General features: G+C 39.7%; 1 protein-coding gene across 4 annotated transcripts in view; it reads right to left on the bottom strand.

Moving 5' to 3' along the window:
* Nucleotides 1–11,556, bottom strand: part of LOC105565514 (tyrosine-protein kinase-like otk) — a 108,732-nt gene that overhangs the window by 60,585 nt on the left and 36,591 nt on the right. Inside the window, exon 1 of one of the 4 annotated variants that reach the window (XM_012018779.1) lies at nucleotides 5,824–6,146. The exons of the other annotated variants lie outside the window; for them this stretch is intronic. The gene's annotated coding sequence lies outside the window, so the exon portion shown is untranslated. Of the gene's footprint in view, nucleotides 1–5,823; nucleotides 6,147–11,556 lie in introns of those variants that run through there. 4 annotated transcript variants of the gene reach the window in all.

The raw sequence follows: 11,556 nt of genomic DNA, 5'->3' as shown, positions 1-11,556 counted from the left end.
GTACTGCTTCATGATAACGTTCGACCATATGTTTCACGAACAACAGTTTAGAAATCTAAAAATTATACGAGAGTTGCAGTATGAAACTCTTTTTATTTGCTCGTTTACAAGTTACTAATTACACAGGTTTACAAATATCGGTCAACTTTTGGACCCGAGAAGACAAGAGTGTTTTTTCACATATTTTTGCGCGCCGAATTCAAATCCGTCGCCCGTTTCCCGCCATCAGGTCAGATTTTTGAGATTTCATATGTTTGTAACATACAAGGTGTGTCCCAAAAGTCATGAAATATATTTTTTTACCGTACCCCTACTGGTCGCAGCGTGTTCGAACCAGTTGGGTGAGATGGGGGGGGGGCCCTTAGCTTCATTGCGCACCAACGGTCAGTCTGCTGCGAGAATCAGAAGAATCAGAATAGCTGATTTAGTGCACCCTTGTTTCGAGACCACGTCACGACGCGCGATGGCTACTTTCTAGCAACGTTGGGCGATCAAATTTTGCACAAAACTCGACAAAAAAAGTTACCCAAACTCACGAATTGCTCAAGCAAGCGTACGGGTAGTCTGCTCTATCGTATGTGCAAGTTTCGTGTTAGTTGAAGAGGTTCAAAGAATCAACAACCCAAATCGATGAAAATGTGACTCGTGCGTGTGATTTGTTAAATTCTGACCGACGAATAAGTGTTCAGTTATTAGCTGACACTCTGAACATTCCGAAAACTACTGTGCATCGCATCGTTACGTAAATTTGATCGCCCAACGTTGCTCGAAAGTAGCCATCGCGCGTCATGATGGCGGTCTCGAAACAAGGGTGCACTAAATCAACTATTCTGGTTCTTCTGATTTTCGCAGCAGACTGACCGTTGGTGCACAATGAAGATAAGGCCCCCCCCCCCTCTACCTCACCCAACAGGTTCGAACACGCTGCGACCAGAAGGGGTGCGGCAAGAAAATATATTTCATGACTTTTGGGACACACCTTGTATGAGAGAAACTACAAAGGTTTTTGGGATGAAGGAATGCTTAGCGATTATTGTTGGTCTCTAACACGTCAAACGGACCCAAAACAATACAAACGGCTCAGTTCCACTGCACTCCATTTCTAATTTTTTGTATTTTGTCAAATAAAATGACAATTTATGGTTGAAAATTGATAAAAATGGTTCAATCATTTATCTCGAAAACCTGACCTGATGGCAAAAAACGGACTGCGGATTTGTGATCAGCGCCGAAAATTACCTTAAAAACACCTTTTGGCTGCTCGGGTCCAAAACCGTGTAAACCTGTGTTATTTAATATTGCTATTTTAACATAGGGTCTTACGGGAACTGAGACAAATAATAAATCATTCACAAACTATTAAAACCAATGCTAAAAATTGTATTTTTTGTATCATGTTTTCTGCGAAGTTTTAAAACGATTTGCTTGTTTGCAATTATTATTAAGAAAGCGCTATGATCATCAATTGACGCGATATCGACGACGGAACGTGACAACGCCGCATCCCGACTTAATCTTTCAAGCTAAAAAATTTTTACATTTTCATTAAACTCAAATTCTATTCATAATAAACAATACTTTAAAATGTGATTTTATTAAAGGTAGGTAAGGAGAAACGGCCAATGCGAGCCCACAGCAGGTTTTTTTTAGGAGCATTTTGTGATAAATTCTTGAAGTAGTAATGATTTTTAAGTGATTTTTAACTAGGTATGTAAAAAAGCATATCACAATGACATCAAAATGATATCTAAATAATGTCAAAATGATAAGAAAATGATCAAATCATGATTAAAAAATGAGTTTTTGTAATTTTCTAATCCTCTTGATTGCTTGCATTCAATAAAATAAATATTTATTTGGCAACTATTAAAATAGTAACTATTAAATAATGTCAAAAAGGTGAAAAAGAAAGCATAAAATTGGATACACTATCTATAATTGCACTTGACAAAATACATTTTTACCAATACAAGTTCATACATACATTAAAAATTGCACTTGACAAAAATATTCTTATCAATACAAGTTGATACAAACATTAAAAATTGCACTTAAAAAATATTCTTATCAATACAAGTCCATACAAACATTATTGTATCACAAAATAATATCACAAAAATAATATCACAACTCTTATTGGCTTGGTTGGAAAAATTGGCTAATTCTACAACTGATTCTAGAACTCTTTATATTTCTCTATTCATAATAGCTAATATTTATTCTTATTTCTCCATTGTGCGCAGATCTTATCTTATAGATACTATGCCTACACATACTATCCCAGGTAGAACAGAAAAGTCATAATTATATCATTAGGATGTCATCATGACATTTGTCTCTTAAAAGTTACTAATAAACAATATTTTACTTCACAACAATATGTATATTAAAACGATATAAATATTTTAAAAACCAAAGGACGCTTTTATTTATAATATAGTATACGATTCTTTTTCATTTTTACATCATTTTTACATCATTTTTTATTAGTGACTTTTAAGAGACAAATGCCATGATGACATCCTAATGATATAATTATGACTTTTCTGTTCTACCTGGGGGGGTTTCACATTTATTTATAAGTCTCAGATTTCATTTAAAATGCTCAATATTTTTACATTTATATGCGAAACGGTATTTTTATGAATGCATTGAGTTTATTTTGTCAACAATTGTATAAACTATCTCTAAAGGTAAATAAATTCAACTTTATTATAGCATATTCGATTTTATTTTTCCAATATAGATTTTAGGAGCTTTTAAGACATCTTAAGGATTTCTTTTTCATTTCGTATACAGGGTGTCGGATTCGATATGGACGACTCCAAGATTATAGTAGATTGGGTTAAACTGAGAAGAAAAGTTATATATCATTTTACAAAATCCGTAATTATTATCGCATTATTAAGAAAAACGTCTGAGTCAATAAGTGCACGGAGGAGCGGAAGGCCGGACTCGGCAGACATGCAAAATGGTGTATTATTCTCCTACCACCAGAAAAACATTTTCAGCGCGGTGTCATATGTCGCGCGTTCTCTCGCTGCGCGCCGTTCGCCCGCTCACCGCTCCCCGCTCGCCCCCGTCTCTCATCGATCGATGCGTGACTCCACCTCTCGCTATCGGATCTTGAGAGATGTCAACAAATACACCATTTTGCATGTCTGCCGAGTCCGGCCTTCCGCTCCTCCGTGCACTTATTGGCTCAGACGTTTTTCTTAATTACGCGATAATAATTACGGATTTTGTAAAATGGTATATAACTTTTCTTCTCAGTTTGACCCAATCTACTATAATCTTTGGAGTCGTCCAAATCGAATCCGACACCCTGTATAGCATAACAGATAAATAGTAAGTTAATAAAAGTGAATTGAATGCTAAGCAAAATGCAAACTTTTATAAATACTTCTGGCTCCTCCATCGTTTTGTTATTAAGATAAAAGATAGATAATAAAAAAATGTGTCAACTTTTGATATTACATCATGTCATAAAAATTTTCCAAATTTATCACACGGAACGTATCGATGATCAGAAATGTCCGTTGTCAATGTCACATCGCGTGCAAAATGAATCGATATCGCGGAGTTGTTCAATTGACAAGAAGCTTCGTCCTTTTGATTGTATAAATTTTTTTTTCTATCTAATTCGATCTCTCCTAAATACACCTTGTAATCCTCGTGCGGAGCAACCCGTATACCGTCGGTCGTGGAACGCTACCTCGCTAACAGATATACGACAAATGCGTTCCCATGTCACGGACGTTGATCGACATCGACGACGTATCGACAATGTTAATCTATCTCGTCGAAGGGCTGCGCCCACACCGCCGTCCGTTCCCATGTTGCTCGCATCAGCTGCGGCAGCACGGGAAGTAACTTTCGTGTACGCCGATGAAAAGGATGTTTGCGTTACTAGTTAATTTTTAGCGAGTTTGTTTGCGTCCGCGGATAGTGAGTGAGTTAACTCGAGTTTGTATACACATCCTAGTAGCTAAATCACATAAGATAGTTTGTTATTGGTTTCAACATCGGAAACGAGGTGGATCTGACATTATCCTTATTTCTACATTATATCTTTACTTCCGCGTATAAAAGTATGAAAATATGAGAGAGTTTTGGAGCCTATTAATAAATTCATATCAGATTCAAGCACGGTTCCAAATCGTACGTAAACCTTTGTGAATTAAATCTAATCGTCCGCGAGAGCGATTCCGAAATCGGATGCCAACAGTTCTCGTCGTTCGCGAAAACTTTTAATTTGGTTTCTTATTAATTTCAAACAGACGTTCAACATAAAATAAAAGATAACGAAGATTATTTGTCTTAAAAAGAACCAAGATGTAGAGAACGTAATTTCAGTATAATAAAATTTCTTCCGTACGAGATCGCGAGAACGTTGATATTCTTGTTCTTTGACATCGAAAACCTTGAAAAATATTTTGCGCAAATATGTCGGGCAAATGTTTACTTAAGACATAACACGTGTTAGGCCAGATTATAGAACCGCGTTTACTCGGTCTACATCACGGACCGTCAGCGACCTATCTCGAATTACGCAAACCGCGAAGGAGAACTCGTATATCGATCGGATTGATTTCAACGTCGAGCAGCTTTACGCGGGCGAGGAGGCACGGCATTAACCAGGTGGACGGAGATGCGATTCACGTGGCAGGGATGTGGGGATGGGGATGGGAAATGGAGAACGGCCGCGTATGACGCTCCGGAAAACGGAAAAAGTGCAGTTACGTCCGCGTTACGTACGCGGCAAATCGGAGCAGGAAGCGACGCGTGTTATAAATCTCTTCGCTTCATGTGTCACGCTCGGCATTATTTCCACGGCTAGTTCGCGCCAGTCTCGACTGCTCCTCCTCGTGTGATCTCTCAGCACCTCGGGGGCCTCCGTCGTTTTCGGAAAACCGTCCTTTTGTTACCGCTCCGAATGTGTCCGCGATGATAAACGGTTAGCTTCACCCGAGTCGTTCGAGGACGGTTTGGAAATTATTAGCCTTGTACACTTTCGCGGCGAGAACGAGGAAAGAAAGAGATTGATGCTGTTTCCCGCCGCAGCGTTTTCTTGCGGCGTTTAACTTCTCGCTCTATCCGTCGAGATTTTGTATAATCGACATTCATTTGCATTTTCTCCCGAGTTGAACTTTTCTTTCGCAATTTTTCTGCGAGGAGAAATTATTTGAAATTATCGTAACAAGCTGAAATTATTATGGACTAATAATCATCGCATCGATTTGCGGTGTTAGGATAATTACAACATTGAGTTAATTAATGTGTTTGATGCGTATATAATTACAAATTCTTGTAGGTAATTAATTAATACCTCACATTTTAATCTAGTGAAGCGAAACTAGTAAATAGGCCATATTCACCTGATATCTAATAGGCCAGAATAATTAAAATTGCACAGCGTGCACGGAAGTTACTGTTATAAATGAAACTTTCGTCAATTTTTCTGTAAAGACGTACGAATATAAAACTTATAAAAGGTTCAAATAATAATCTTTAAGTAATGATACAATTTAATTGTTTATATACACAATTTCTCTATGTTTTTTTCAATTTTATACGTCTTTGTAATAAAACAAAATTTTTTAAATCGTACCTGCAAAACCGTCTAGTAAAATTCTGTCACATCCAAGATGCAATATAGGAAAAACTTTGACGAAGTGAAATATTTCCTTATTTTACTTACTTTACATGATAAATAATTTTTGCCTAATAATATCATATATTACAATAAATTAGGCAAACATATAACAAAATATATTATTACAATACGGCACAGCGATATGATAATCAAAGCCTGAAGTTTACGTGTAGCTCCGCGTGAGATTGGATTAGCGGCGCGATTTCTTCAAGAAGACGAAGCTATTTCCCTGCGCGTTCATTCTTCACTGGAACTTCGGGAACGGAGGCGCGAGTAGTCGCGTGGCACTCGGGAAATTCGCGAGACGCGTAAGCGCCGGCGAGAGAATTCGCTAATATCGATCAGCAAATGCCGAGAAGACCTCGCGTTATAATTCGCGAGCGGGCAATGATAAATGCAAATCGCGCGGCGACGTCGCATGAATATTCGCGAGCGCGATTTACAATCTGCCAGATAAGACATTTGTCTTTCGTACACACAGACCGATTTAGAAGTGACGTACCGGGAATTGCATTCCGTTACTACGCCGCGAATGTGAAAATAACATACGACAGGATATTAAAGTATTAAAATATTCAATATTTTTTTGTTGCGAACAGTTTAACCCGTTGAATATTAATAACTTGTCAATTACATTGCTATTGCGGCGCTTCATTCATTTATCTCTCTAAAAATCAGTGCATTATCAAAACAGTTATAAGTATAGCACTGACTAATTCAGTGCTACACCTATAACTGTGAATCAGTGAATATTCACACTGTAAAAATAGTATGCAAAATTACATACATAATAAGTGTAGCGATTACACTATTAATAACGGAAATACACAAATCTATGTACTTTTACAAAATTTTTTTACTCTTCGTTGCGTAAATACTTGTTTATACATGATGAAAAATTACAAAAAATTGTAAAGTTTACACAATCAAAAGCAAGCAGTTTACTTACAAGGAGTAAATTTACTAGCGTATGAATATACACCTTTAATAGATGGGTCCTAACATTACTCATTATAATAATTGTAATTTTACATGTAACTTTTTACAGTGCACTGTTATCAGTGATAATCCACTGATTAACTTTTAGAGAGTACATGTAAAATACACACTGAAAAAATATTTTCGCTACCGTAGCTAAACACGATTTGCTACAAATATTTTGTTGTCATAACTATAAATTTGTAAAGCACAGCAAACGGTTTGTCGTCGCACCTAGTACAATAGGTACAGTAGCAAAATATTAACTATGGCAACTAGATATCAGCTGTTCAGATTTTACAACTGAAATTTAGTTACCACATGCAGTTTTTAGCTACGGCAGCTACATGTTTTTTCTGTGTAGTTAATTGTATATTCATTGTCACACAAACATCATTAATTATCCATTTAAGCATTTAATTAAATCGCTTGAATAGCTTGAATCTATTAAAGAGAAATGCCCTTCTAGAAACTGAGGTCTGCATCGCGCGGTCTTTTCGCCTAATTGTCACGTGCGCCGAAACATGAAGCGCCTCGAACAACCAGGCTTTTATTGAGCGACCGCGTGCCAATTATTTCGTTGACACCGTGTCTCTCCCTCCTGCAAGAAAGAAGCCGTTTGTATTTCACGTTTCTACTAACTGGCGCCGTCACTAATTTGTCGGCGTGGCGTTGTCCCTCGATTCCCGGCAGTCGCAATATAGAGGACCCCGGCGGTGTTGTCCTCCACGAGAATCAGCGAGATTTACGTCCGTTCGCCGGAACGTTTCTGTACGTAATCGCGTAATAAAATGCGGACCGAAGCGTCGTCGCACGACAGGCATTGTTTCCACGACGAAAATTCCAGGCGTCTTATAAACGTCGGGGCATCAGGACCATACAAATTGCTCGCGACAAGGATATTTGACTCCCATCTCTCTCCCGTATTTGTGCTCGCCGAGCTTGGAATAATTCACGAGCCCGTGGTCTGCGACCGTTACGGTTTAACACGTATGGTTTAATACGTCGAATGCCGTGGTGAATGCCGCTGTCGGCTACGATGTTTGACATTGACGGAATTTTGATGCTGTCCACGCGCGCGTTGGTCCGCGTACTTGCCGCTTTGGAGAAGACGTTACATTGCCCGGCCGAAGGGCGACGGCGTCCTCGATTGCAGCTCGTTTCAATTAAACATACCGGTCTTTTGCACGTTGCGCGCGTGTGTGTGTTTTTTTTTAATTCAATTAGTCGATCATTCGTTTTTAATGCAAGAGCGCAACGGTTAAATCCTTGTATACGCAATACTGACGTCGCTGTAAAGTGGATTAAAAACAAATCGCTCGGCCGCTAACAGCCATTTTTGACAGCGCAGCGAAAATCCTATCGCACTTTTATATCCGGCTTAAAAATGAAAAAAAAAGTGACTCGGTACATAAAAATCGGAAATGCGCGGCAACCGAAACAGACGTTGAACCTAAGCCGGCGAAACCGATGACGAGCGCGCGTGGACCCGCGGCCGCACTAAAATATCGCGCAGCCGGCGAATCATCCGGCCCAGCCGGCGAGATAACATCGTTAATCGGGAATTAAATTATTTCGGCGAGCCAAAAGCTATTTACAACCCGGCGTGATTATTTTCCGCGGCTCTATCCCGGGCGCGGCGGCGGAGAAAGGAAATAATGAAACGAGCGGGAATGATTCGGGGAAGTATTATTCGTGCGCGCGCGCGTTTCAATACGCGTCTGATCCGCGATTAATCCGTCGCAATTTACGCCTCGGCAGCGACCCCCCCCCCCCGCGAATTCGCGGACCGCAAATCAATGATAATTCCTCGAGCGACATGTATATTCGCGTATATGCGGCGCGAATTCGCAACGCTTTTGTAAATCGGTCATTCGATGTCCAGGCGCGACGACGGCGATGTGAAAAAATTATGAAGGCCATATTTATATCGGATGTATATCGCTCGCGATTTATCGGGCCTGGATGAGAATATCTCGATGCTCCTTTGCGATACGCGACGATGAAAGAGTCAAATTTGAAATTTTTACTCGATGCATTAACAATGGACGAAGCGCAAAAGTATCGCGGCCGAAAATATGCGAGCTGTATTTTGTGCGCGCTTATTTTGTATAGATACAATTATTAGAGGCAAGTCCGCTATTGTGAGATAGGATCCCAACAAGAGATAGCGGGGTTCCTACTACATTGACAGGCATCATCTGTTGGTTCCACTTTGAATTTATTGCTCTTGGAGTGAAATCTGTTTAATCATTAATTTTGATAAGGGCGATAGGAGCTTATGACGAATAATGTAATATTTGCCGAAGTGTTTGTAATAAGATGGAAAGAAACATTTGTTTGGGAATATAAATATCGATATTTATGGTCGATATTTATATTCTCAAACAACTTAATATTGTGTTTTGTTTCTTTCCATCTTATTATAAACACTTTGGCAAATATCATATTATTCGTTATATGCTCCTATCGCCCGTATCAAAATTAATGATTGCCTTCCTCAACGGAGCCTTCAATTAATTAATATATCGAAATCTGTTTGATAAAAAATTGATTGAATTTGTATGTTGAAAGCCTGCTGTCTCATATTAAAAGTCTATTTCATATACTCGGGGACTTTCCTCTATATTTCGTCACGCTAAATAATTGTTTTAATAAAATTGATTACCAGTAGTTTTCGTAATTGTATTGTTATTAATAATTGCCAGAGTCCTGCCTTGTCCCTGAAAAATTTCACGACGGACCTTCCAATTAATTCAACCGAAAGCGAGATCAGATTCAACGGTGAATATTGAGAGGGAAGCGAAGGGATTGCGGGGGGGTAACAAGTGGTAACTGCGCTCGTGACATGCAACGAGCAAACTCCGATATAACCGCGACGTCGCTGGAGCGTTCGGATCGCTCAAGCGTCACGGATACTCCCGTGGAAAGTTAACCGGAACTTAAAGGAAAACACGGGAGAACTTACGTTAATCCGATTACGTGCGATACGAGATAGGGAAGCAATTCGGGGAGGTCGTCCTTAAACGGAGCAACTTGCGTCATTTTGCATCGTCGCGGTTACCGGGTCGCATTAACGCTATCGTCTATCTTTCGCCAAGCTGAGGACTCGGAGATTAATAAAATCGGAATCACGCGATCGGACGGAGCTTCTCTGATCCACCGTGGAGAGACGAGCGTTATCGCGGTGTGGATAAACGCGATATATTTGTGAGAGTGATTAATCCATTCGAATGATTCCTCTTCGTCGCCACTTGCTTGCTTTCTCGAGGTCATCCCGAGTCAAGTATTTCGGAATGGGAACTTTGAAACTCCAATTTGTGACCCAATTTGTGACAGATGAGTAAAAAAAATATGTCTAACCTTATTTTAACTGTCAAAGAGTTAATGTCATAAAATATTTCACCCTCTTTGAAACCTCTTAGGCCGAAGAGGATCCACTAAACCTCTGTTGATTACACTCGCACTGGCCTCTTTACTGCTAAAAGGGAAATAGCGGCTCTTTTCAGGCTTATCTGAGGTAAAAAATTCAATATATTTTCACCGACACGAACATCTCAGTTCGATCTCATTGCTCCCAATGAAAAAATTGTACGAGGCTAAACTGAGGCCAAAATATTCGACTCGGGGTTGCACGCGTTGTTCGCAGCGTTTGAGAGTGAGTCCCACATATACATACATCCGTCGACTACCGAGATTCCGCGATGTTGACATTTAAGCTTAAATGCAAACGGACGGTACGCGATCGCGCGATGCACCGTCGGCTGCAACATTTAATCCGCCGCGGGACGAAAAAGCGGTCAAACCGCAAGTGGGGGTGATTTAATGCCGACTATGCCGAATTATCGATTGCTTGTGTCGACATATATTTTTAAGGGCAATAGGTTTTCGCCATCGGGCGATATCGCCATTGTAACGAGGGAGCGATAATGCGTCCGTGGCGGTAGCACGCGTTATTGTACCACTTTTTCCCCCCGGTAACATACGGAGAACTCTTTTCTACGGTACGCGCGCCCGGACAGGCGATTCATACAAAATCGCCCGGGCGATCGAACGGTAATAGGGGTGCCGGCTCCCGTATCTCCACAAGCGAAGGATTAAATGTAATTTCCTGAAAATATTTGGAACTGAAAACAAACGTGACGCACATATTTCGGCGCACGCGATAAATTTAAAATGCTTTTAGTTGTTATTTCAAACGTCACTTTAAATGTCTTGGAAAAGCCGGATCAGTCGCAACGGCAGACATGTCACGCGGGAACGTTCTTGTCTCCGTCAAAAGCGGTTTTCCATTTTTAACGCGCTGAACGGAGAATAAAGTTTGAATCATCTCGTTTGACTTCAAATTCTCCCCGGTAGCAAATCGAGTCGCATGCTAAACGCTAGCATACGCACGTAAGAAAACATTCGATCGAACATTTTAATATTATCTTTTTACAATTTCAAAATCTTCTATCTAAAACATCGGTGCGGCATTTATCTCTTACAACAAGGAAAACACACTCAAGTTTTGAGTGTTAACACTCGATTGTCCGAATTTACTCTCAAATTTGGGTGTAAATATTTAAATCTAGGTGTTTACGCCTAAATTTGAGAGTAAATTCAGACTATCGAGTGTTAAGAGGATGCTAAAGTCGTCTGTTTTACCGACACATTCGAATATAGTTTTTGCGCTGCTGAATCTTTTTATTAGTTTTTACGCCTAAAATAATATCAGGATAAGTTGCGGACCGCACAGCAGAACGTTTTTATACTTGAAACACTCGGGTCAGAAGTCTAATGAGAAAGATATTGATATTTGAAATTTTCGATTTTTTAATCGTGAGCAATTTGAATTTGGCTTTATAAAATTACAAAATTCTTCCACGCGATTACAGTACGCGTAAAAACAAAGCGGGGGTTCACGACTTTATATAAAAAAT

The sequence above is a fragment of the Vollenhovia emeryi genome, unplaced genomic scaffold (genome assembly GCF_000949405.1).
Source record: "Vollenhovia emeryi isolate VEMERY1.0 unplaced genomic scaffold, V.emery_V1.0 DF939151.1, whole genome shotgun sequence".
NCBI lineage: Eukaryota > Metazoa > Arthropoda > Insecta > Hymenoptera > Formicidae > Vollenhovia > Vollenhovia emeryi.
This window is presented reverse-complemented; position numbering and strand designations above follow the sequence as displayed.